The 24466-nt window shown below is 38.3% G+C and overlaps 1 pseudogene; it reads right to left on the reverse strand.

Annotated features, from left to right (window-relative positions):
* Positions 1-21134: 21134 nt before the first annotated feature.
* On the reverse strand, positions 21135-23660 carry LOC142640298 (receptor-like protein 6; annotated as a pseudogene).
* Between the last annotated feature and the right edge of the window lie 806 nt (positions 23661-24466).

Consider the following 24466-nt stretch of genomic DNA (forward strand, 5'->3'; position numbering starts at 1 on the left):
GTATCTAATTCCACGGTAAGTTATGGTCCATCACTGTCATCCAATGTCCAGGTCTCTCGGGTTGTAATATTTTTAGTAATTTGACTGCTTGATTTTCAAAAGGGTGACCCCCACTCCCATGCACGTAGGCCAGAAAAGTATATGTGAACACAAAACTCAAAAGCTATTCTCATTGTTACTTACTCTATATCTTATTGGATTAGGCATGTTTTTGTGTGCGTTTGGAGGGAATGAGATAAAGAATGATTTAAAGAACCAATACTTAAGGTGGGCTGGCTAATCCTCATATTCTTAGTGAAAGTGACAAAGATATTCTTTAATATTTTGTTGAATGATTCATCGTTTTTCTTTTTCTTCTTTGCTTAATGACATAGATGATGCAGATAACACTATTGACAATTATGATTATCTTAGTCAAATGGAATTTATAGATGCTCTTCATCCTATCCCTAATCTAAGTTTCACGCATTATTGGTCCTATGACCACTTAATTAATTACCATAGTTGGAACTTTACCTACACTGTCCCCTCTACAATAATTGACAGGAAATATCTGAGATCCTTCTTCTCGTTTTGGTTGTTGTTGGAGGACTTTATCATTAAAATGGAATGGAAAATTTTCATCCAGAGGGTCCCACTTCAAGAAAAAGATTTTTTTTCCTACATTAAGCTACAAGTGTGAATTTGAGGTGAATATTTTAATTTTCATGAACAAACATGCACACTTTGTAGGAACTAATTAAAGAAGAGATGACAACCTTGTTTGATTGCAGAGATTACCATATTTATTCAATTGTAAAAATAATTGGTAGCCCTCGTTATTGTTTAATCAAAAGGTAGATTAATTGACAAAACACAAGAATTTACTTGGGATAATCTTAAAACAGATATATACTTGCAAAAAATCTGGATGATCATAATGAGGAGAAAAATGAGGTGAATTTGAACCAAAAACACTAGACACCACACATAAAGTGCTAGTAGTGAACCTTAACTCGGGATTATGACATACTAGCAAAAAACTGGTTATTGGGTGCATGGCAAATGAGACAAGGAAAAACAGTTCTACTTTAAAAGTTTACTCAAAATCTGGCGGCCAAACAAATGGAAATTTGCACGAGGGATTTACAATTTCTATGTATGTAAAACAGTGGTTAATTGGTAGCCACTCTTTTTCTTTTTTGGATTTGATCCGACACGGACTAACAAGCCGTAAAGTATATATCTCTTTCCGACCATTCTTAGCATTCAATAGTGCCTCCCTTTCCGACCATTCTTGGCATTCAATAGTGCCTAACATTTTATTCTCATCCTACCTAGCATATAGAAAATCATGCCACTGTTCACGCATCATGATAATCAAGTTGTCTTTTTTCTGCCTCATGATGATGATGATGATGATGGCCAGAATGTTTTTGTTCTTTCATAGAAAGCGCCTCAGTTTTTTGAAAGACTGTGCTTCATTTCTTTCTTGGAAACTATGATCTTAATGGACTTTCTCGCTCTCTTTCTCTATCTCAAGTAGGGTAGGATGTGGTTCCCATTCTGACAGAATTTGTTACAATCAATTCTTTTGACGAATAAATTTCTTTCATATTTGGATCATTGTTTGAAATCCAGCTGGCTAGACGAAATTCTAAAGGTCTTTGTCCTGTGCATCTAGAAGACTTTTAGAACTAGAATAATGGAAACCAAAAAAGGAAGGTGAATGAGAGTAATTATAAAAGTGTTTGAGATGCACGCTGCATTATACAAATATTATTGCTTCTTTTCTTCAAAAAAGAAGAAAAAAAAAATGCAATGCCAAGTTTCAATCCAAGATTTCACCTTTTTAAATGTAAAATAGAAATATACCACTTGTTATAAGAAATAATCACTGTTTTTTTTTCTTCCCAATTACGTCACATGTGAAAAATGTGAGAGATTTCTAGATGTTTGTCTAGTGGAGTTTTGGGCTTATCTACTTGTATAGAGTTAGTTCGAGTCGAACAACAAATTGTTAAAAGGCCCATGTATTCTAAGGGGGACGGTCAATAAAGAGAAAGTCTGCTGTACCCATTATTGGGTTTTGCTAACTAACGAGAATACTTGAATTTACTTTTAAAAAAAAGTGGAATTCTGCACCTCAATTTGATTATGTTTGTAACAATTTAGAAAAATTTTGTACTATGTTCATCAACACTTTCCACTTGGATAGATACAGAGGCGTGAAACATTCCAAGTCTTGCATTGGATTCAAAAAAAACAAAGATGAAGAAAAATAATCATGTGGCAAACATCCCATACTTCTTGTTTCAAAAGAAATAATTCAAACTGATTCAATGGCGGTTAGATTTTTGACTTGTTCTCAAAGTACATGATAACCAAAGAAAGACTTCTTTTGTCGGTAATTATTAGTATGGTTTAGTGGCTGTTGTGTGTACATTTTTTTTTTTTTTTTAAAGTTATCTAACCTTGACTAAATCAAACTGATCACACACACATTTTTTTTTTTTAATAAAGATCACATACACTTAATCTTGAAATATATGTAGGGATGAACACCTAATTAATGATTAGGGTTAGGGTACATTGCACCCATACTAAAGTAGGTCTTTCAATTTGAAACAAATTGAACATATTCTTTTGAATTACGCATTCATATACTATACCATTACGTTCGGATTATAGGAATGTGGACATCCAGAAATCCTAGTGAGGATCCTAATGTTATTGTTGGGGACACTAATTGCATGTTGATATGACATGCTCGACTACGACTCTACCCAATTTTGCAACATTAGATAGTCATTACCAAAGATAATATTGTTTTGGAGGAGACAAAGGTTGCGACCCAAAAATGCAATGGTGTGCACCATTGCGTTTTTGGGTCGCAACCTTTGTCTCCTCCAAAACTAGAGGGCAACAAAACTAGGTCTCCCATAAACCCATGGATCTTTAAGAAAAAAAACATATACTATGTAATAAAATTTAGATCTTAAAAGTCGTGATTGTATTAAATGGTTGTCTTTTCTTTTTTATAATTAGTATTTACACTCCAGCTAAATGTCTTGTAGTTGAATTAATACATTCTCATGCATAAAGTATTTGAGGTCTAGAGAGAAAGGATTCGAGCTGCGGGATTAGCAGCATGTTGTAATTATTTAAAAAAAAAAGTATCTACACTCTAATTAATTATAAAAATACAGGAATTTATTAGACATTGAAATTTATTATTAATAATTTATTTTACGTAAAAATTTACTTCATAAGTTTTAAGAAATTTAAAATTTTATTACCAAAAGTTTTAAGTAAATTAGAATAAATTTAACATTTATGTTATTTTTTTTAGAATACTATGTTAGTTATTTTGTTTAATTATATATCGTAGTTTATATTTTAATATAGTAAAATTTATACATTATACGTACACTGTATTTTTGCAAAGTGGTTCAATATATTTATTTAAATGTCGTAAAAATTAAAGTGGTTTTAGAATGTAACTAATTAATTATTAAATAATTAGTTTATTTTAAGTCAAAATTTATTATAATAAACTTCAAGTGACTCACTAATTATTGATATAGTTTCGATTTATATTTTACATGCAATTTTTAATTAAAGTTGTGCATCTTATGCAATAAAATACAAAATTTTATTTTATTTTTTATGTTTCACTTTTTGCTCAACCAATTATAATTTTTGGTATGTATTAATTTGACTTTTCTTATAAAATAACCAAAAGTAAAAAATTAAATAAATATATAAATCAACTACAAGACATATCATGATTAGTGTAGTATAAAGTGAAATACAAAAATAAGAAAAATGATATGTATTAAAAAAAAAAAAAATAGCCCAACCATCCACATGCACTATCTTTTTTGATGAACTAAAAAAAAAATGTCACCCCTACAGACACATCACACATGGATAGATGCAGGTTAGGTGGCGTCTTATATGACCCTATATATTGTGGCAAAGACAGAAAATCAAAGGCAAAGGACATGTGTTCGGTGGTCCCATGACCATGAAGCTTCCATGTATATACACAAGCTCTATTTTGTAGAGTCTTTGGAATTTACATTTTGTCCCCTTTGTAGTTTTTGAACAAGCACTTTTTGGGAGGCAAAAAACAATTTTACCTCTAAATGTATATTCACACATTCATTCCTCTCCTTTGAGAGCATAATTTTTTTTTAAAATTTTTATCCTCCAACAAATCTCATAAATCTCAAATCTATATAAAATATCCTTTTGTAGGACTTTTTATCATGATGCATGATAATTCTTTTTAGTTTTAGGGTTGTTTTTTACTTCTATTATTAAATTTTCAACAGATATAAAATACTCTTTTCAGCAGACACAGAAAATCACACTCATATATTTTATATAACATCCAAAAATCCGTGTGGCCAAGAGTTACACGTTAAGGTTTGTTTTGGCACAACAAGGTAGGTTTTTTTCTTTTTTTCTTTTTAAATAAGTTAGTTATGCAAGGTAGTTGAGATATGCTTGTAAAAATTAAACATGTTGTGCACCGTAATAATTTTGAAAGCTTACTTTCTTTTTTTAAATGAAAGCTTGCTTTTACCATAATATTCTTTTATAGGCAGAGCTAGATAAGTTTGATCATTTCATATTTTTCTATAGCTCAGTACTAGGGTGATATTCAAAAGTAAAAATCAACTTGAGACCTACATGCTTGATATATTCATCAAAAACTAAAAATTTAATGACACATATATATCATCTTCTGGTCGTGTGTTTCTACCTTTTGAATTAATATTATCATACATCTGTGTAATGTATAGGATAATTGATTCAAAAACTAAAAATTTAATCTCTCTCTCTCTCTCTCTCTCTCTCACACACACACACACACACACGCACATATATATATATCATCTTCTGGTGTCGTGTGGTTTTACCTTGTGAATTAATATTATCACCCATTTGTGTAATGAAAGGGATAATTGATTAACAAGAGAGAAAAAATCAATGTTATCTCCACGTGTGTGTGTGTATATATATATGTGTGTACTTTTTCAATGAAGAAAATGAATGTATATGTCTAGAATATTACAATGTTCGAAAGTAAATGTAACAACCTCAAAAAAAAAAAAAAATTGGGGAATCAAGTTTCAAGAACATTGTCATCCTTTCATGAAAAAACAGGGTTATTTTATGTTGTATACTTATTTAGAATTTAATTAGTCGATAGTTCATTAAAATTCTATACAAGGAACAAGACCGGTTTGTTTAATGTTTTGATCAAGTATATCTAATCCAATCATTATTGTAACTCTTAGCTAGTTAATTCAATTAAAAATTAGATATATATTTTTAGGAGTATATGAAAGAATGCAATAGACACATTAAAAGTTATTCAACAAACTCTTATTTAAATGTATTGTAAGTGCACAATTGCACCTGGACCCAAGAACAGTTATGGGCTCAGGCCCAATGAGCCTTAAACAATAAAAATTTGTAGAGAGTGGGCTTGAAACCCAGGTTAGAAGTGAGTGAAGATTAAATGACAAACTAAAGATTGCCAGTATTTGGAAACAGCTAGAAGTAATATAAATAGGTCTCCTCGGACGTAGGCCGAGAGCTGTTCTTATATTATCTCTCTCTCTTTGTCCTTTTTCTTTTTAGGTTACAGAAAGTCCGTCCCCTATTTCTGTTCTAGATCTCCCCTTAAATACTCTTCTTTTTAATACTTTATACAGGTGTTGCCCCAACTCCTCCCTTAGCCTAGATATTTCTTTTCTTAGTGCCTTTGAACAGTAACTAGAAGTTTCCCTTCCACTGTTCAAGTGTCACCTCCCCATTAATGCGGCCAGGGTGGTAGGTGCAGGATCTTTAATGTGGAGGTAGCAGCCTTTACTTTTGACACTTTCCCAACATCGGTGCTTCTAGGACATTCAAGGGTACACACCCTTTAACCATTGGCTCTTGAACCGTGTCATTCACTAACCTTACCATGAAGTCCGGGTTCTCCGGTGTTAGTCCGAGGAGAAAACATCCTCTCTGGATCCTCCTCGGCGAATGGGACGACGTAAAGAACCACCAAGCCCTAAACCCAAGAGCAGGTCGGCCTTTCTTAGTAAGGCCCAACGGCCCATATCCCTATTAAGATCTTTTTACCCCCCACAATAGCCCCTCAAAACTCTAATTTTCGACATCCGAGGAGAAAAATAGGGTTTCGATCTGACGAGGAGCCTCTCCACACACTTTATAAGTGATGGCACGTGTGGAAATCATTTCGCGTCCCAGAAGATGACACTTGGCGGTTTTATTTTCAAAAACGCGCGCATTTATTATTGTAAGTTACTCTTTGTCCCCCACGTTCAACGGTGAGATGGGCATCCAACGGTTCTCATTACTCCACAAAATTTTAGGCGGGACAGACATAATTTCGAGGCCGCCTTTTCGCACGTCCTGACGCTTCGGGAACTTGCACTTTCATTTAAGTCATCAGGGATCAATCCCATCAAAACAACAACAATCATTCTTCACCAGCAGAAAACCGTGGAAACCCGTACCTTCAACTTTGTAAGTTCTTGCTCTCTGAGTCTTTGACCTTTTCTCCTCGAGACAAGTCCTCCTATCACTACAATCACTCTCCCTTTTAGAGTTTAGTCTATCGTCTTTCTGGAATGGGAAAATTCAAGTGTCTAGTGGATACCGCCGCGGATGGAGGGCTTTAGAGCCAAATACCATATTCCCGGCGACGTAGGGTTAGAATCGCTTGCGGAAGACCGTGGCTGATTCTAGGAAAGAAGGAGAGGTTATCATTCCTATGATAGCCTTCATAGAGGGTGGGATGACCTACCAATGAAACCCGTAATGAGGGAGTATCTTCGCAACCACCGGTTGTGCCCCGACCAATGCCTTCCAAACGTCTTTAGAGTTCTAGGTGTGTAGATGCTCTAAACGAGCAGAATGGGTTTAAACCTCACATGGCACGATGTCGTGTTCCTATATGAGTCCCACAAACTCTAAGGTAGGTTATTACATGAAATCTTGGTCCAGTACCGTTAGGCTAATCTCCTGTCTGCGCAAATCAAACAAAGGCATGTAGGAGAACTACTTGATCGTGTTGGAACTGGCACGATGGCTTCCACCGCCCGCCAGCGGGGCGATCCAGGTGCGACGCCATAGGATTAATCTCCCCACAACATATACTTCTCTTAACACATACACATAGAAATGCGTATTCACACTTACTTAAATTTGTTAAACTTCTATATAAATCTAACCAAGTTTGTTTGTTTGATGTCTTTTTTGGAGCAGAAGCAACACGTGCGTCCTCGTCTAAGTCACTTGGAACGTCGCATCTAAACCGGGTACTTCGCTCCGAGGTGTTCGTTAGTGAAGACCCTGCAACTCCGAGTTGCTCATCTTATTCTAGGGTACTCCCCCCTTTCCAAAGACTTCCAGGAGATAGAGGACGCCATTATTGCAGGCGACCGAAGACGAAAGAGGATAAACGTAGCGCGGCCCCATTTTTTGGACGACCGTGACCTCCCAGACGCTCCTAACACCATTCTGTACAACCCAAGGACGCGGCTAGTCCCCCTTGCCGTGGCACTCACAAACAACTGTCATTCCAGAAGAGCAGGTGTCTTCTTCACACACACTTGACGACGAGATAGATCAATTCCATCTCGAAGACACCGAAAGACCTCGCGGGAACCAGTTTGTGGTACTTTCCGACGAGGAAGAAGAAGCCACCGAGACCTCTGGAATTGCAGGGTTTGTAGTTGCCCTTCCCGAGGACGACAAAGAAGAAGACATGGGACGAATGGAGGGTCTCCTTACCAACAGGGCTGCCAAAGTTGCAGCGAAAAAGAAAACGGGGACGTCCCAAGTTCCCCCAGCTTTACCTCCTCCTCCTCCTCCTGCTGAGCCAAAACTGCCAGCCGAGGATCCCAAGAAGAAGAGGAAGGGGGATGATGAGGGGACGACTAAAAGACCCCAAGAAACCACGCCAACAACCCCCACCGGCCCAGGAGAAAGCGGACAAAGGCAAGGGTAGCAGCCCGTTCACCGAACTTGGGAAATCGAGGACGAGGCGTAGTGCGCCGAGCACCGACCACCCTGGTCCCCGAGCTAAGGCTGGACGGCGCTCCCATTTCCTGCGAGTTCCATAAGGGCGGTTCAACAAGGCCATGCCCACCACTTGGCCGAGGCCCAGAACGCCCTTTCCGCTGGAAGGACATGGAGACCTTGGAAAGATGGGCCAGCCACTCTATTCCTTTCCCTAAAAAGAGACTTAGCGCCGGTAAGTGTTTCTCCTTTTAACAATATTTATAAGAAAGCTTGCTTTGGCTATTCCTAACTCCATTATACTTTGTTACATGCTATTCAAGAGGTCTTTGTAGCTGAAAAGTTTATTGAAGACGCTCGGAAAGTAGCCAATGAGCTCGAAATAAGGCCTGGAAAATGAGAAACCTTAGGTACAGCCCTTGCCGAGAACGAGAAGTCGACCTCGGAGGTAGAGAGCCGAGGAGAGAGAAGAATGGGGTCGAGTCAAACTTGAAGACCATGAAGACCCAAATAGAAGGACAACGCAAGCTCCTTCATGAAAGAGATGAAGAGCTCTCCCAAGCTCAAAGGGAGTGCTCGGATCTTAAGAAGCAACTGGCGGCCGATGAAGGAAGAAGCCAGCTCCTTCCAACTCTCTCTTCGAGCCGCCAACAGGGGCAAGTTTCGATGAAGGGGTAGCCACCACCGAGGAGTACCGACAGAGGAGTTCGCGGCTTTATGCCGCGAATCGTCAAGATGGGGGAAGCTTTAAACGTAGCAGGAGTTCCTCAATCTTCGGATTTGAGGAAGTCCGAGAACGTTTGGCTTCCCCTAGAAATAGGAGATGGAAGAGGCTCCTGCCGCTACTCCTACCCCTGAGACAACTCTTCCCGCCCTACCTCCGATTGTCCCAGAGGCAAATTCCTGATCCTAGAGAACCTTTGGTTCCAATAAAGAGAAGGAAGGAGGAGTTGATGCAGTGGAAGGACTTGAGCCTACGCGGAACCCATCGTCCTTTCAACAACGAGGCTGGATAAAGGAAAGCAATTATGACTCCTTTTGAAGTTGGAGTTGAGAAAGGCAGGGGCACTAGTACCTCTAGGAAAGATCCTCCTCCAACAGCATAGGACTTTAGCTTAGGGCTTCTCTTTTTCCTTTTTTTTTTTTTTTTTTTTTTGAATTATATGTAATACATACTCAATTGATTAATGAAGAGCGCTTTCGTTTACTTTTCACTTGGATTGTCTCTGTTTTTACTTTACTCTTTTTTGTACTTATTACAAAAGTTTCCCATTAAGTCATATCAAAAGTTTCTCAGAGTATAAAAATCTAACTCGAAGGCTTGCACAATCATAACTTCCACATAATCACGCGTATATCACTAAAGATTTAATACAAGATGACATAGTTAATACGTTCGAACAATGCCTTGATTAAAAAGGAAAGAGGACTTCATATAACGATTAAGCCCTTATAATGCATAACACTGTTTCTAGTAGGATGTAATATCCGAGGACCATTCCTTACACAAATTTGCTCAATACTTAAAGATATAAGACGTAAGATCCGAGTTAATAAACAGTAAGGTATTAACATCCAACACAATGAAGAAGTTAAGTTTAATCAAAGTCATAGTCCGAAGCTAAATCTTAAGCAATCTTTCGTTTAATTCTTCAAAATTGTAACTTGTAAATGACAAGACATCAATTTCCACAAGGTTTGTGGTCCGAGGACTGCACTTAACCAAGTTTCGTTTGATTCTTAAAAATTGTAACTTCAAATGTTAATTTTCCCAAAGTAGGAGGTCCGAAGACCCGCATAACTAAGATTCTGTTTAACAAATGACAAGACATCAATTTCCACAAGGTTTGTGGTCCGAGGACTGCACTTAACCAAGTTTCTGTTTGATTCTTAAAAATTGTAACTTCAAATGTTAATTTTCCCAAAGTAGGAGGTCCGAAGACCCGGCATAACGAAGGTTCAGTTTAACAAATGACAAGACATCAATTTTCACAAGGTTTGTGGTCCGAGGCACACTTAACCAAGTTTCTGTTTGATTCTTAAAAATTGTAACTTCAAATGTTAATTTTCCCAAAGTAGGAGGTCCGAAGACTCGGCATAACTAAGGTTCTGTTTAACAAATGACAAGACATCAATTTCCACAAGGTTTGTGGTCCGAGGACTGCACTTAACCAAGTTTCTGTTTGATTCTTAAAAATTGTAACTTCAAATGTTAATTTTCCCAAAGTAGGAGGTCCGAAGACCCGGCATAACTAAGGTTCTGTTTAACAAATGACAAGACATCAATTTCCACAAGGTTTGTTGTCCGAGGACTGCACTTAACCAAGTTTCTGTTTGATTCTTAAAAATTGTAACTTCAAATGTTAGAGTTAGCCATAACTTTGAAACATTACTTGACAAAAGCTTATTTGATTAGTAATAATACCTTCTAAGATTATTTACATTCCATGGACGTGGTACAACTCGTTCATCCAGGTCAACTAGCCTATACGACCCTATGCCCCGCCATTGAAACAATGCGATAGGGGCCTTCCCAGTTAGGTCCTAGCTTACCCCATGCTGGGTTCTTAGAAGTGCCTACAACTTTCCTTAATACAAGATCACCAGGCGCAAGTGGCCTTAGCTTCACGTGGGCATCATGTCCTTGTTTTAGCTTCTGCTGATAATAAGCCATTTGGACCACAGCCGCCCCACGCCGTTCTTCAAGTAAATCAAGATCTCTCCCTAGAAGTCCCTCGTTATTCTCTCGGGCTAAACGAACTTGTCTTCGAGAAGTAGGAAAAAGACTTCCAAAGGTATCACCGCCTCGGCTCCATAAGTCATGGAGAATGGTGTTTCTCTGGATCCTGCGCGGTGTGGTCCGATACGTCCACAGGACATGAGGGAGCTCTTCTACCCATCTGCCTTTCGCATCATCCAACCTCTTCTTGAGCCCGTTGACTATGACCTTGTTAACGGCCTCGGCCTGTCCATTTCCTTGAGAATAAGCTGGGGTAGAGTATCTATTTGTGATGCCCATGTCACCACAGTACTGCCTAAAGGCGTTGCTGTCAAATTGAACGCCATTGTCTGAGATAAGAGTATGTGGTATACCAAATCTAGTAACAATATTTTTCCAAATAAACTTCTTGGAATCAACATCTCGGATATTGGCTAAGGGCTCAGCTTCGACCCATTTAGTGAAGTAGTCTGTCCCTACGAGCAGCCATCTTTTGTTTCAGTGAGGCTTTGGGAATGGCCCTACAATGTCCAAGCCCCATTGCGCGAAAGGCCAAGGGCTGGAGAGAGGGTTAAGAACCCCTCCAGGTTGGTGGATATTAGGGGCGAATCTCTGACATTGATCACATTTTCTGGCATAGTCCTGAGCCTCCCTCTGCATATTAGGCCACCAATAACCCTGAGTCAGGGCTCTATGGGCTAAGGACCTTCCCCCAGTGTGACTCCCACAAATTCCTTCATGCAATTCCTCCAGCAATGATTCTGTCGATTCAGGGTGTACACACAACAAATACGGTCCTGAAAAGGATCGTTTGTATAGCTTCTGGTCCTAGGACAACCAGAAACGCGGCGCATTTCGACGTACCTCTCCGCTTCAACTTTGTCTTCGGGAAGGATGTCATTTTTGAGAAAAGATATGATCGAATCCATCCAACTAGGACCAGGCCTTATTAGATGGATGCGAGGTGCGTTAGCAGCTATAAGAGAAGGTTCTACCAAATCCTCAACGAGAATAACCCTTGGTAGACCTTGAGCCGAGGATGTTGCCAACGTAGCCAAAGAATCTGCATGAAGTATTTCCACTCTGAAGACATGAGCTAAGGCAAAGGAGTCGACCCGCTGACGCTTGACTTGGGCCAAATATTCCTGCATTCTGGAATCTCTAGCTTCCATGGTACCCACGACTTGGCCGACTACTAACTGAGAGTCCGAGAACAAATGGATTTCCTTGCCACCCATCTTACGTACCATTTGCATGCCTACCAAGACCGCTTCATACTCAGCCTCATTATTAGTAGCCGAGAAGGCCAATCTCAAAGATTTTTCAAAGACAATTCCTTCAGGGGACATTAGAACAAGTCCAACGCCAGAACCTTTAATGATTAGCAGCCCCATCCACATAAACTTTCCAAGCCGAGGAGATACGGCTTGATCACGCCAACCGATTTTTCACCCATGTGTGCTTCCTTTGAAGTTTCTTCTAACAATGGTTCCAGGAACTCGCCACCAAATCAGCGAGGACCCGACCTTTCACCGAGGTGCGAGGCTTGTATTTAACATCAAAGGCTCCCAAGATGTTTCCCCATTTTGCCACCCTGCGAGGAATAATCGCCACTACGCAACACAGCCGAGAGGCAACGGGTCAAAACAACCACAGGACGTCGGAAATAGTGAGGGAGTTTACGCGTGGCGTGGACTACCGCCAGGAAGCGCTTTTTCCAAGGGCAGCAGCGCACCTCGGCCTCATTCAAGGACTTACTAACATAGTAGACCGGCCTCTGCACTCCATTTTCATTCCTTATAAGAACTAGACTCACCGCATGAATAGCCACGGCCAGATAAGCAAATAAAACCTCGTCCACCTCAGGGCGAGATAAAATGGGTGGCCGAGAAAGATATTGCTTAAGCTGTTGGAAAGCTGACTCACAATCCTCGGTCCATTGAAACCCTTTCCACTTGTTCAACAACTGAAAGAAAGGACGACACCGGTCAGCTGATCGAGACATAAATCTGTTCAACGCAGGAATCATTCCGGTCAATTACGAATCTCCTTTGGGTTCCGAGGCGGCTGCAAATTCTGAATAGCCTTGACCTGCACTGGGTTCACCTCTATGCCCCTATGAGTGATCATATATCCTAGGAACTTTCCAGATCCCACGCCAAAAGAACACTTGGAGGCGTTAAGGCGCAACTTATACTTCCTCAGCATCTGGAAGGTGTCGGCCAAATCTGTCATGTGCGAAGGTACCGTCTTACTCTTCACCACCATATCATCCACGTATACTTCCATATTTTTCCCCAGTTGCTGCTCAAACATTCGGGTCATCATTCTTTGGTAAGTAGCCCCCGCATTTTTTAACCCAAATGGCATGACCTTATAATGATAGTTCCCGGTTGGTGTAATGAAAGCTGATTTCTCGGCTTGCGCCAAGGGGAATTTGGTGGTATCCATGGAATGCATCCAAAAAACTCATCCGAGGATGTCCGACAGGAGCATCTACCACTCGATCAATCCGTGGCATTGGGAACGAATCTTTAGGACAGGCCTTGTTCGGAGTAATTAGGAAAGTCTACGCATACTCTCCACTTGCCGTTCTTCTTCTTAACGACAACAGGACGAGCCAACCATTCAGGTAGAAAACTTCTTTGATAGCCCCCGCCCTTTCGAGCTTAAGAACCTCTTCCTTCACAGCGCCGAATGTTCTCCTGATGATCGCCGAGGTGGCTGCCTCCTCGGAACGATGGCCGGATCGACGTTTAAACGATGACAAATAAAGCTCCTGATCTACGCCCGGAGCCTCATAAGGGTCCCACGCAAAGACATCTATATTGTCCTTCAGGAATTCCAACAACTCCATCTTCTCTCTGGTATGGCAAAAGTATGCCAACTTGGAAGAACCTCTCCGGATCATCTGCTATCACAAACTTCTCTAACTCCTCGGGTACGGCCTCATCCCGTCATCGCTCCAGGTGCCTCGGAGCCGTTAATTGCTATGACTCCTGGATGGGCAAGGTCCACGATGACTCCATTTCTGATTCGACGAAGCACCGCACCCGTTATGCAGTGCCTAGCAACTACCCGGCATCCGAGGCTTTCCTCAACATGCTCCCCCGAGGGGAATTTCACCTTACCCTGTAAGGTGGAAGAAACACTTCAAGCGTGCAGCCATGGCCTGGCAAGGATGGCTGATATGGAGAGTACGCGTCAACCACAATGAAATCTACCTCAACCGTTTCTTGTGATTGAACGGGTAGACGGATTTGTCCCTTCGGACAACGGCCCTTCCTTCAAAGCTTATAAGTGGAGAATCATAAGGAGTCAAATCTTCCAACTCCAACCTCAGTCCTTTAAATAGATCAGGGTACATGATATCTGAACCGCTGCCTTGATCTATCATCACCCTTCTCACATCATAATTCCCTATCCTGAGGGTAACCACAAGAGCATCGTCATGGGGCTGGATAGTCCCTATTTTATCCTCCTCGGAGAAACCCAAGACAGGTAAAGTGCTCTTTAATCTCTTCGGCCTGCCACCCACATCCTCGGCGAGGTTCCGGAAACCGCCATGAACCCTAGTGGGACTGAGCCGGTCCTACCAGGTGCGGCAAAGATAACATTAATTGTTCCCAATGCTGGCCGAGATGAACCGTTCCTCGGTTGTTTGAACCAACTGATTGACCTCCCAGGAGGCCGACACAAATGCCGCTTCAACTTTCCCTCACCGACGAGCTCGCTCTAAATGGTTCCACAGTCCGAGATTCTAGTGTGGCCCACATCCTAATGGTACGAGAGAAGGTTTTGATTTCTTCTCGCAGTGGTCCCTGCCATCTTGCCTGCCATCTCGAAAAGGGCTCTTTACGAACTTTTTCTAATAATGACACCGGTTCTCGGAACACAGTATTTATAGCCTGGGGTGCTGCCGAGCCGGATTGTCCGAAGTAATCCCTCCTCGGTTTGTTGTTGTGATATCTGTCCGACCTGAAATCCCTTCTCTCCTGCGGGATAACCTTCTCCTTTCCTTTTCCTTGCTGCGGTCTTCCTCTACCCTTTTATATTCATCAATACGATCCATAAGACGGCGTACGCCTGGACGGGCTTTTTCGTCAAAGACTTTCTTAGGTCGTGATCGGTAGGGAGGCCTACCTTAAAGGTATTAAGCGCCACCTCATCAAAGTCGCCATCTATTTCATTAAACATCTCCCAGGAATTTGCCCAAGTATGCTTTCATGTCTCCCCTTCCTTCATGACCATGGATAGCAACGAATCCAATGGCCGAGGGACTCGCTACACGTGATGAAGCGCGAAGCAAATGCCCAGTTAACTCCCCAAACGAGCCCACAGACCCCCGATTTGAGTCCGTTAAACCATCTCATAGCCAATAGGTCCCAAGCTTGAGGGGAAGACTTTACACATCAAAGTCTCGTTATGAGAGTGCACCGCCATCCTTTGGTTGAAGTGACTCACGTGTTCCACCGGATGAGTCGGCCATTATAGATGGTAAAGGTGGGCTGGGTGAACCTCCTGGGAAGCCTTCCCCTCTCAATCCTCCGTGAAAACGGAGATTTAGAGAGTTGGTGCAACGCTCTACTCATGGTATCGTTGCCTAAGCCCCTAGAACGAAGCTTCTTACGTCTGCGAGTTGATTGGTCGTCTCCTCGTCCGGAGGATGTTGCGTGCCAGCGGGGAATATGACCTTGAACCGTAGCCAACTCCCCTATCCTTCTCTGAGGAAGAACTAGATGAGGACGGGGAAACCTTACGTTTAGCACGGCGTAACTTCCTCTTCAAACAATTAATTTCTTTCTGCATGGATTTAGAGCCCTCATAGTGGGTAGTGCTACCCCCTCCTTGAGTATGGCTAGCCCCTGGGTATTCTGTATGGACGCTTCCCTCACGATCCCTAAGATGTTCAAGACGTTCGAAATGATCTTCCGTTGTGATCCTTGTGACTCGCATGGTGAGAGCCTAAACCCGCCATAATATCCCTACTACTTCTAGACTAGGGTTCCCAGATACGCCAATTGTAAGTGCACAATTGCACTGGACCCAAGAACAGCCATGGGCTGGGCCCGATGAGCCTTAAACAATAAAAATTTGTAGAGACTGGGCTTGAAACCCAGGTTAGAAGTGAGTGAAGATTAAATGACAAACTAAAGATTGCCAGGATTTGGAAACGGCTAAGAAGTAATATAAATAGGTCTCCTCGGACGTAGCCGAGGTCTTATATTATCTCTCTCTCTTTGTCCTTTTTCTTTTTAGGTTACAGTAAAGTCCGTCCCCTATTTCTCGTTCTAGATCTCCCAAATACTTTCTTTTTAATACTTTATAGATGTGTTGCCCCAACTCCTCCCTTAGCCTAGATATTTCTTTTCTTAGTGCCTTTGAACAGGTAACTAGAAGTTTCCCTTCCACTGTTCAAGTGTCACCTCCCCATTACGCCCTGAGGTGGTAGGTGCAGGATCTTTAACGTGGAGGTAGCCAGCCTTTACTTTTGACACTTTCCCAACATCGGTGCTTCTAGGACATTCAAGGGTTCACCCCCTTTAACCATTGGCTCAACCGTGTCATTCACTAACCTGGACCATGAAGTCCTGGGTTCTCCTGGTGTTAGTCCGAGGAGAAAAACATCCTCGCTGGATCCTTCTGGATCCTCTTGCACGGGCTTTGGGCCGACCTAAAGTACCAACAAGCCCTAAACCCAAGAGCAGGTCGGCCTTTCTTAGTAAGGCCCAACGGCCCATATCCCTATTAAGATCTTTTTACCCCCCACATGTATTATTTATAATATTATGTCCATGCAATTATTTATTTTAGTCCTTTGTTAATCGGTAAATGTTGATGATTGAGTGATAAAGGTGACTAAATTTATTTTGGCAGAATTGACAAGTAATTAATTAGAACGCACATGCCTAAATTTATGTTGCTTCCATTCTTTAGTAGTGTGTTTGTGTGTGTGTGTATGTGTATGTGTGTGTGTATATATATATATATATATATATATATATATATATATATATATATATATATATATATATATTTTAACAATTTCATCCGAAATGAAAGGATCATTTTGCATTTTGACAAAATAATTAGAGGGATTCATTAATATTATTGAATTTTATAAGGATAAAGAAGAGAGAAAGAATTACACTATAAAAAAAGATAAGTGATATATATGTTTACAATACTTTTAGAACAAATTCTAGGTGGTAAGTTGTTACTGATTCTAATTTGAACCGACCACTAAAATTACTTGTTTTCTTATCAATAACAATCAATATCAACCTACCACTTAAAATTTATTATGAAAATATTGTGAAAATATAATGAACATAAAATTTATCACTATTTTTTATATAAAAAAATGCTAGTGGCTCCTAAAATTAATTTTGCAAAAATAGTTATCACAAATTGTAATACCCCAATATTTGTTTCAATGAAAATATATTTAGCTAAAATGCAAAATCCATCTTTTATGTTTCAACCTAATTCATTTCAGTCTTTGAACTTCGCTTTCGTTTATTTCAAATTTCAGCCCTTTAAGTTTCCAGTTTATTCAATTAAGTTATGCGGTTAATTGTCCAAATTTATATATTTTTTCTTCATATAAAAAAAAAACTAATTCACGATTGAAAAAATTTTCCTCAATTTTTTCTTATAGAATTTTACCGATATTGATGGAGAAACTTTATTTGAATAAACATGAAATTTAAAGGAATGAAATAAATTATGATGAAACTTAAAGGTTGGTTTTACTTTTTTTTTTTTTTTTTGGCACTCCGATGGAAAATCTTAATCAATAGAAAATGTTTTCCGCTTCTTATAGCGAAAATCATTTTCTGCCCCCACCACCATTGCTTTCGATGCCAGCACATGGTCCACAACCACTCCCAACATGACCACACACACAGAGACAGAGTAACTCCTAGAAAACATTATCTCTGTAACAACAAAGATAATATAAGCTTATAATCAAATGATTTAATATAAGCCCATTCAGGCCCAAAAACAAACCGAGATGTTAGTGAAATCTGGATGAAGATAAGTTGATAACAATCATGAAAAGCCCAAAATAACAAAACTGATTTTCTCAAGTCAGAAGCTAGCCCTATAACTTGGAAGTAGAAGACCATTACACACATTTTGGGTCAGATGAACAAAAACCTCTCCAGTTGACTTGGGGCCTCAGGTAAAACCAAGGCTCCCTTAAATGAATAATAGATAATCAGTGTACCATATACCATAAGTTATATATTAGAGAGTATTTTTTATTTTTTATTTCTTCATTTTGCTGTTATACATAGACAATTCTGTACTCTTCTTCAATTTCTATTTTGGTTTTCTCATACATAGACACTGATGTAGTCATGTAGATAATTTCAATGGCTAATCAAAATTTAATGATAATCAAATTTCTTGTTAAATTTTAATTGGACCAGCACCCACATTAAGCTAATCAATACGAGATAACTTAGCATAAATTTTTCTACCCTCAATTTAACATAAAAAAAGAAGACTAAAATGCAAAGCCCACCCTCTATGTTTCACCAAAATTCATTTCAGTCCTCTAATTTTGTTTTCGTTCATTTCAGTCCTCTAATTTTCAAATTTATTTTATTAAAACTTTTTCATCAATTTTTTTTATATGTTGTGGTTTATTTTTCAATTTTTTTAATTTAACTTCAAATTTTTTAAATTAAAAAAATTTGATTAATAATTGAAAAATATTTTCCAGATTTTTTTTCCCAAAAAATTCTAATGAAAGTTGATGGAAATACTCTAATTGAATAAATCTAAAACTTAGAGTACTGAAATGAATAAAAATAAAGTTAAAAGACTAAAATGAACTCTAAAAAAACTTAAAATGTCAAATTTACATTTTAGTCAAATAAGAATTATTAAGGATTAAGTAATGATAATTCTATTGCCAACCACAAGAGAGACCAAAATCATATTTTCAATTGGAGTTCAGGAAGTCTGTTTTCTTTGAGAATTTTACAAGTGGAATCGATCAATAAATCATGCCTTACTGAGCTTAGTTGGAAAGGTCTCTTAAATTGAAGCTAAAACTTCGACAGTATTCAAGAAAAGAAAATGCCATTATTAAAATCACATGTAATTACCCTACAAATCTCAGAACACCACTATTTTGGCTCCTTACAAAATGCCAAAAAAAAAATGAAGAAGTAGAAGAAGAAAAAGAAATTAATTAGATTCTTGCATCAACTCACCACCAAACGGGCCCAAACCATTATCAATTATTCCCTAAGAAATAGAAATTAATTAGATTCCCATAAAGATGAGAGCATTTTATGTGCCAAAGACGAAACCAATTGATATATGAGAGGTATTACGTCTACAATATTTTTATAACAAATCATAGGTGGTTAGTTATTATTAGTTCAAATTTGAACCTAACACTAAGATTGTTTTTTTGCCCTAACAATAATAACCAGTAATTAACAATTTACCACTTAAAATTTATTGTAAAAATATTATAAAAATATCATTTTTCAAAACACTGCTCAACAGTTTGAGGAGCTGCCCTTTTTCGCATCATCGTAACAGTGTTAGATCACCAAACATGGTCACATCATACACATGTATTGTTCACAAGCAAAATACAAATATAGACCAATAAGTGATACCTTTTCTTTTCTTTCTTTTTTTAACAAATTTTCATTTAGAAAATTAGAGATATTGGCACTATATTTTATTTTTATTTTTATTTCAAAAAATATTGACAAATGTGGATTTCATGCTTAGGAGTTAAAAATCCCTAAGTTTTTATTTATATTTTTATTAAATTAACTTGTATATTTTTAGACATGTAGAGACTCACTTGATATAAATATATAGAAGGATTATATGTAGGAAAATATCATATATAAAATCAAAATTAAAAACGTATTTTGTTTGTGTATATATATAACTTGCTCTCCTAAAAACTTTTCTGGTTGTGCCACCGATACCAAGCATCATCTAAATGACCAAAATTTATATCAAATTTTCTTTCTCAAATTTTCCGAACACAAGAAAACATGTGGGTGAATTATTGGCCTCACCAATCTCTATCCCCTTCTTTTCTTATTATTACTGGATGTAGTTTTCTTTCTTAAATTCAGAATTCTTCTGTATTATTTGCCATTAAAATAATTCCATCCAGCATTTTATATGGAGGAAAATTAAATATTAAAAGTACAACTGAAACCAAGGTCATCCTTTGAACCAAGTCCAACATGCCACATAATCACAACAAAAAAAAAATTACACTTATACAGAATACTCTCAAACATAAGATACATAAAAATGGAAGTCCAACATGAGCACAAGACCATGCCAACACCAGACTTCAGCCAAACATGCCATAAAATGTCAAAATAAACAAGGGAATACACATAATACCCTCAAATGCACCAACATAAACTTTGAGTGTGATTATTTTTGAAATAGGAAAACAACACCATAATTTACGTAGACAAGCAGGATTCAGTACTCCCCAATCATACGCCATTCTCATGCACTGCCGCTGCAAGATTAAGGCTCAAAATCTTCATCTGACTCTGAGAACATGGTCCTCACCACTTTCTACAATACCTTGCATGCAACACAAAAACAAAGAAAAAAAGAAAATTATATAATATATATACAACAAGCTATTTATATTGTAACTAGCCCGAAGACAATTTTATATAAAATTATAGCAAAACTTAATAATCTATAGAGAAGCTTGTCAAACTCACCTGACATCACCCTTAAATGCATTAATTTTTTCTTTGTCTAGGTCTTTGATAATTAGGCCTTCTCTTCTTGTCCTTTTGTTCTCCTTCGACAAACCTTACTAGCCATTTAGGTTTTCCTATTTTGAACACAGCATATCCCATAGCTAATCCAAACAACAAGCCACATCCATAGCCGATTAACACAGCCTTCCAACCAAATCCGCTAGCAAACAATGAATCATTGTCTTCTTGGAATATTGATGGTAGTGTTGGTGGTGTTAGTCCATCATTGCTACATTTAATTGACAACTGAAATCCACATAATCCCAAATTCCCATAATAGGAGTCGTTTTCAAATGTCCCAAATTGTTTGCCTTGAGAAATAGGTCCTATAAGTTGGTTTCGTGAAAGATTTAACTTGGCCAAAAATGTTAGACTTGTCAACTAAATATGTATGTCTCCAATGAGCCTATTGGAAGAAATGTCTAAGGATTCAAGTGTGCTGACAAATTTGCCAATGATAATGGGATATGGCCAGTTAGGCTATTATGGGAAAGGTTGAGCAATCGGAGAATTGTGAGCCTTGCAAGTACTTTTGGAATCTCTCATTCGAATTTGTTACTTGATAAATCAATCATTGTGAAGATGGTTAGGATTCTCTATAGTTCAGTGTTCAAACATTTCACTGTCATCACCACTAAATCTTGATAATAATCAGTTTCACCCATGTATCGTTGTTTTTTACCTTCATCTTTAGTCATCATAGCATTCAAATTTTGAAAGTAATTTCTTGGTAAAAGACCAGTAAACTCATTGTGAGAGAGGTCAAGAATTCGTAGTTTAGAAAAAATATTTCCACTAGTCTTATGATTTTCTATTGGACCATAAAATCTATTGGATTTCAAGACAAGAACCTTTAGCTCTGGAAGAGCTTCCAACCAATAGGGGAAACGATAATTTATTTTGTTATTACCAAGGTCTAGAACTTCCATTTTTTACAATTGACCAAAGACTTCGGTAGTAGCCCTTCTAACTGATTACCATTAAAGACAAGTGTTATTAACTGATTATCCTTTGCAAATGTATTAGGGATGGCACCGTGGAAGTTGTTCATTCTCAAATCCATGACTTGAATAGATTCACTAATGTTTCCCAAACATTGCGGAAGTGTACCACTCAAACTATTATGAGAGAGATCAAATAATCTGAGGGAACTTATATTGCAAATCATATGGGATATTGCCAATCAGACTATTGTTTGAGATAAAAAGGATCTCTGTAGAGAAAGGTAAAATAGGAAACTTTCCTTGCAGCAGATTGGCACGAAGGTCAAGATATATTAGATTCTTCCATGGAATTCTATCTATACTTGATAAAAAGTTATGGGATAGATTTAGGTATCTCAAATTCTCTCCAATTTCAAACATCCATTCTGGAATTCAGCCATAGATCCTATTATTAGATAGGTCTAAGAAATCTAATTTTTTTGACAATGTTAAGAAATTTGGGAATTCAAGTATGTTGCAAGAAACTAATTTCACGTACTGAAGAGAGGGGAAGGTATAATTAAGCTTACTTTTGATGCTCAAAGATATACTGTTATATGAAAGATCAAGATCTTGTAGATATTTGAGCTTTGTGAGCTTATCAAAATCCACAATGCCACTCAAATTATTTGATGAAATATCAAGATCTCTAAGATTAGCAAGATTAGAGATTGATTTTGGAATTGAGCCATATAGCTTGTTATTTGCCACTCTAAGAATCTGTAGTGGGTTGCTATGATGGAATTCACCAATTTGACTAGTCAGTTGGTTGTTAGACAAGTCAACTTCAATGAGCTTTGTGAGGTTGGTCAAAAAATTTGGAATTTTACCTTCAAAGTTGTTGTTACTTAGGTCAATGGAGCTGAGATCTTTTAGGAATGAAAGTGACGATGGAATATGGCCAATGAAGTTGTTAGATTTGAGGAGAATTTCAGTAACTTTCGTGAGGTTCCCAAGTGATGCGAGTATCAATCCTGCAAAATTGCAATTTTATGAGATTAAAAAAGATTTCAAAGGAATATGCATTACCAACTCAAAATGATGATGGGATTTTACTAGTGAGCTGGTTGAATTGTAGAGCCAAGTAAGAGAGCTCCTTGAGTTTTGAAAGTAATGACGGTATCTCACCACTGAAATCGTTATTTGATAAATCTAAATGAGTGAGTTGTGTAAGGTTACTAAGCGATGTAAGAATTGACCCGATAAAACTGCATTCATTCAATCTCAAATTCCTTAAGAATTTTAGATTGCCAATTGATTTCGGTAATTCTCTTGAAAAAGTCGCCGAAGAGACATCCAAGAATCTTAGGGGATTGGTTCAATTTGCCATTGGGAAAACCCCCATGAGTTCTCTATTTTCCTTTAGATTGAGCTCGCGTAAGTTTGGAAGGTGGAAAATGTTATTTGACATCCTCCCATTCAATTGACAAGCTTCGAGAGTAAGGGATGTCAAAGAAGAAGACAAGTTCATGAAAGAACTAACCGAAACAAGGGACATGTCAACTTCATCAAGTTGAAGTACGTTCTCTTAACTTGGTCAAATTTTTGACAAGCCTCTTCATAACAGATGCTTCAAGGAAAACGAATACATTGTGAGACAGATCTAGTGAGGTCAATTGGGAGAGGTGGGATAATTTAAGAGGGACTTGGCTAGAAAACCAAGAGCCTGAAAGGTTAAGATATCTCAACCTAGCAAATTGACCAAATCCAGATGAAATTGGCGAAAGAGAGAAGTCGTTGAAAGCAAGGTTGAGATGTTGTAGGTGAGGGAGAAGGAAGAGCCTAATGTTGGAAGGGATGGTGCCATAAAGCCAGCTACGGCTGAGGTCAAGGCCAATCACGTCCCCCCCTTACCCTATCACACGTAACCCCATCCCATGAGCGGCAATCAGTGCCCACTTTCCAAGACTCCATCTTTGGATAAGAATTATCACACAAGAATGAAGCAGACTCTTAAAAAAAAAACAAATGCTTAAATTGAAGCAACGCAGAGCTCTGGACTTGGGAGCACAGTGGTGCCGAAGAAGAGGAGAAAGATGATGATGATGATGATGAGGTAAGTTGAAAATGCAAGAGCAACAAGAGGTAAAAGAGTTGGGAGAGCCATATGAACCACCTCATCATTCCTAATGAGTTCATAAGTACATACTTGGAGAGATGGGAGGCTAGTCTTTTATAGGAAGAATGCATGTCATGGATTGATAATAACTACTTCATTTCTTGTTTACAGATCCGACATTATCATTACGAATGCTTCTATGTGAAAATGGACCGTGTGATTTCTAAGACTAGACTTTGTATTTGCATTTGAGTGAGTCTTCTAATTCCTCTGACACAAGAATCAGGAGTACCAAAATTGAGAAAATAGGGCATGTAATTATGGACTTCGCTATGTAACAGTGTAAATTTTAAGTCTTCTTTTTTGGACATTGATAACTAGTGATTAAGAAAGAAACAATTTTCTTGTATGATCTGTTTATTTTTTAAATTAATAAATTAGACTCACTAAGTGAGTCTTAAACCAACGAGATGACTTGTCTGCCATCATGCTTTAGAGCATTCCCAATAAACTTAACAAAAAATTCTAACTAAATTTTTACAAGAAAGCCTTTTTCTATTCCATTTAACAAAAAATTCTAACTAAATTTTTGGTACACTTCCAAACAAAAAATGTTGTTGATTTACCTGATGTTTTAGTTCGGTGATTATGACAAACACCGAAACGGCCGGGAAGCATGAAACCCATTTTAGGTGTCTAATCCATTTTCCTTATTTCACATTTGCCGTCAACAAAGCCATCATGCTGTAATAAGTGGAGTAGATTAACTTTCTCAGGACAGATTGTTTGATTTCCTGACTTTGGAAAAAAATAGAAGAGGGGAATGAAGACGGACAAAGGATAGGAGTGTGAAAGGGCCACGTGAAAATTGGAAAATGTCTGCTTG

This window comes from Castanea sativa, chromosome 6 (genome assembly GCF_040712315.1).
Source record: "Castanea sativa cultivar Marrone di Chiusa Pesio chromosome 6, ASM4071231v1".
NCBI classification, from domain to species: Eukaryota; Viridiplantae; Streptophyta; class Magnoliopsida; order Fagales; family Fagaceae; genus Castanea; species Castanea sativa.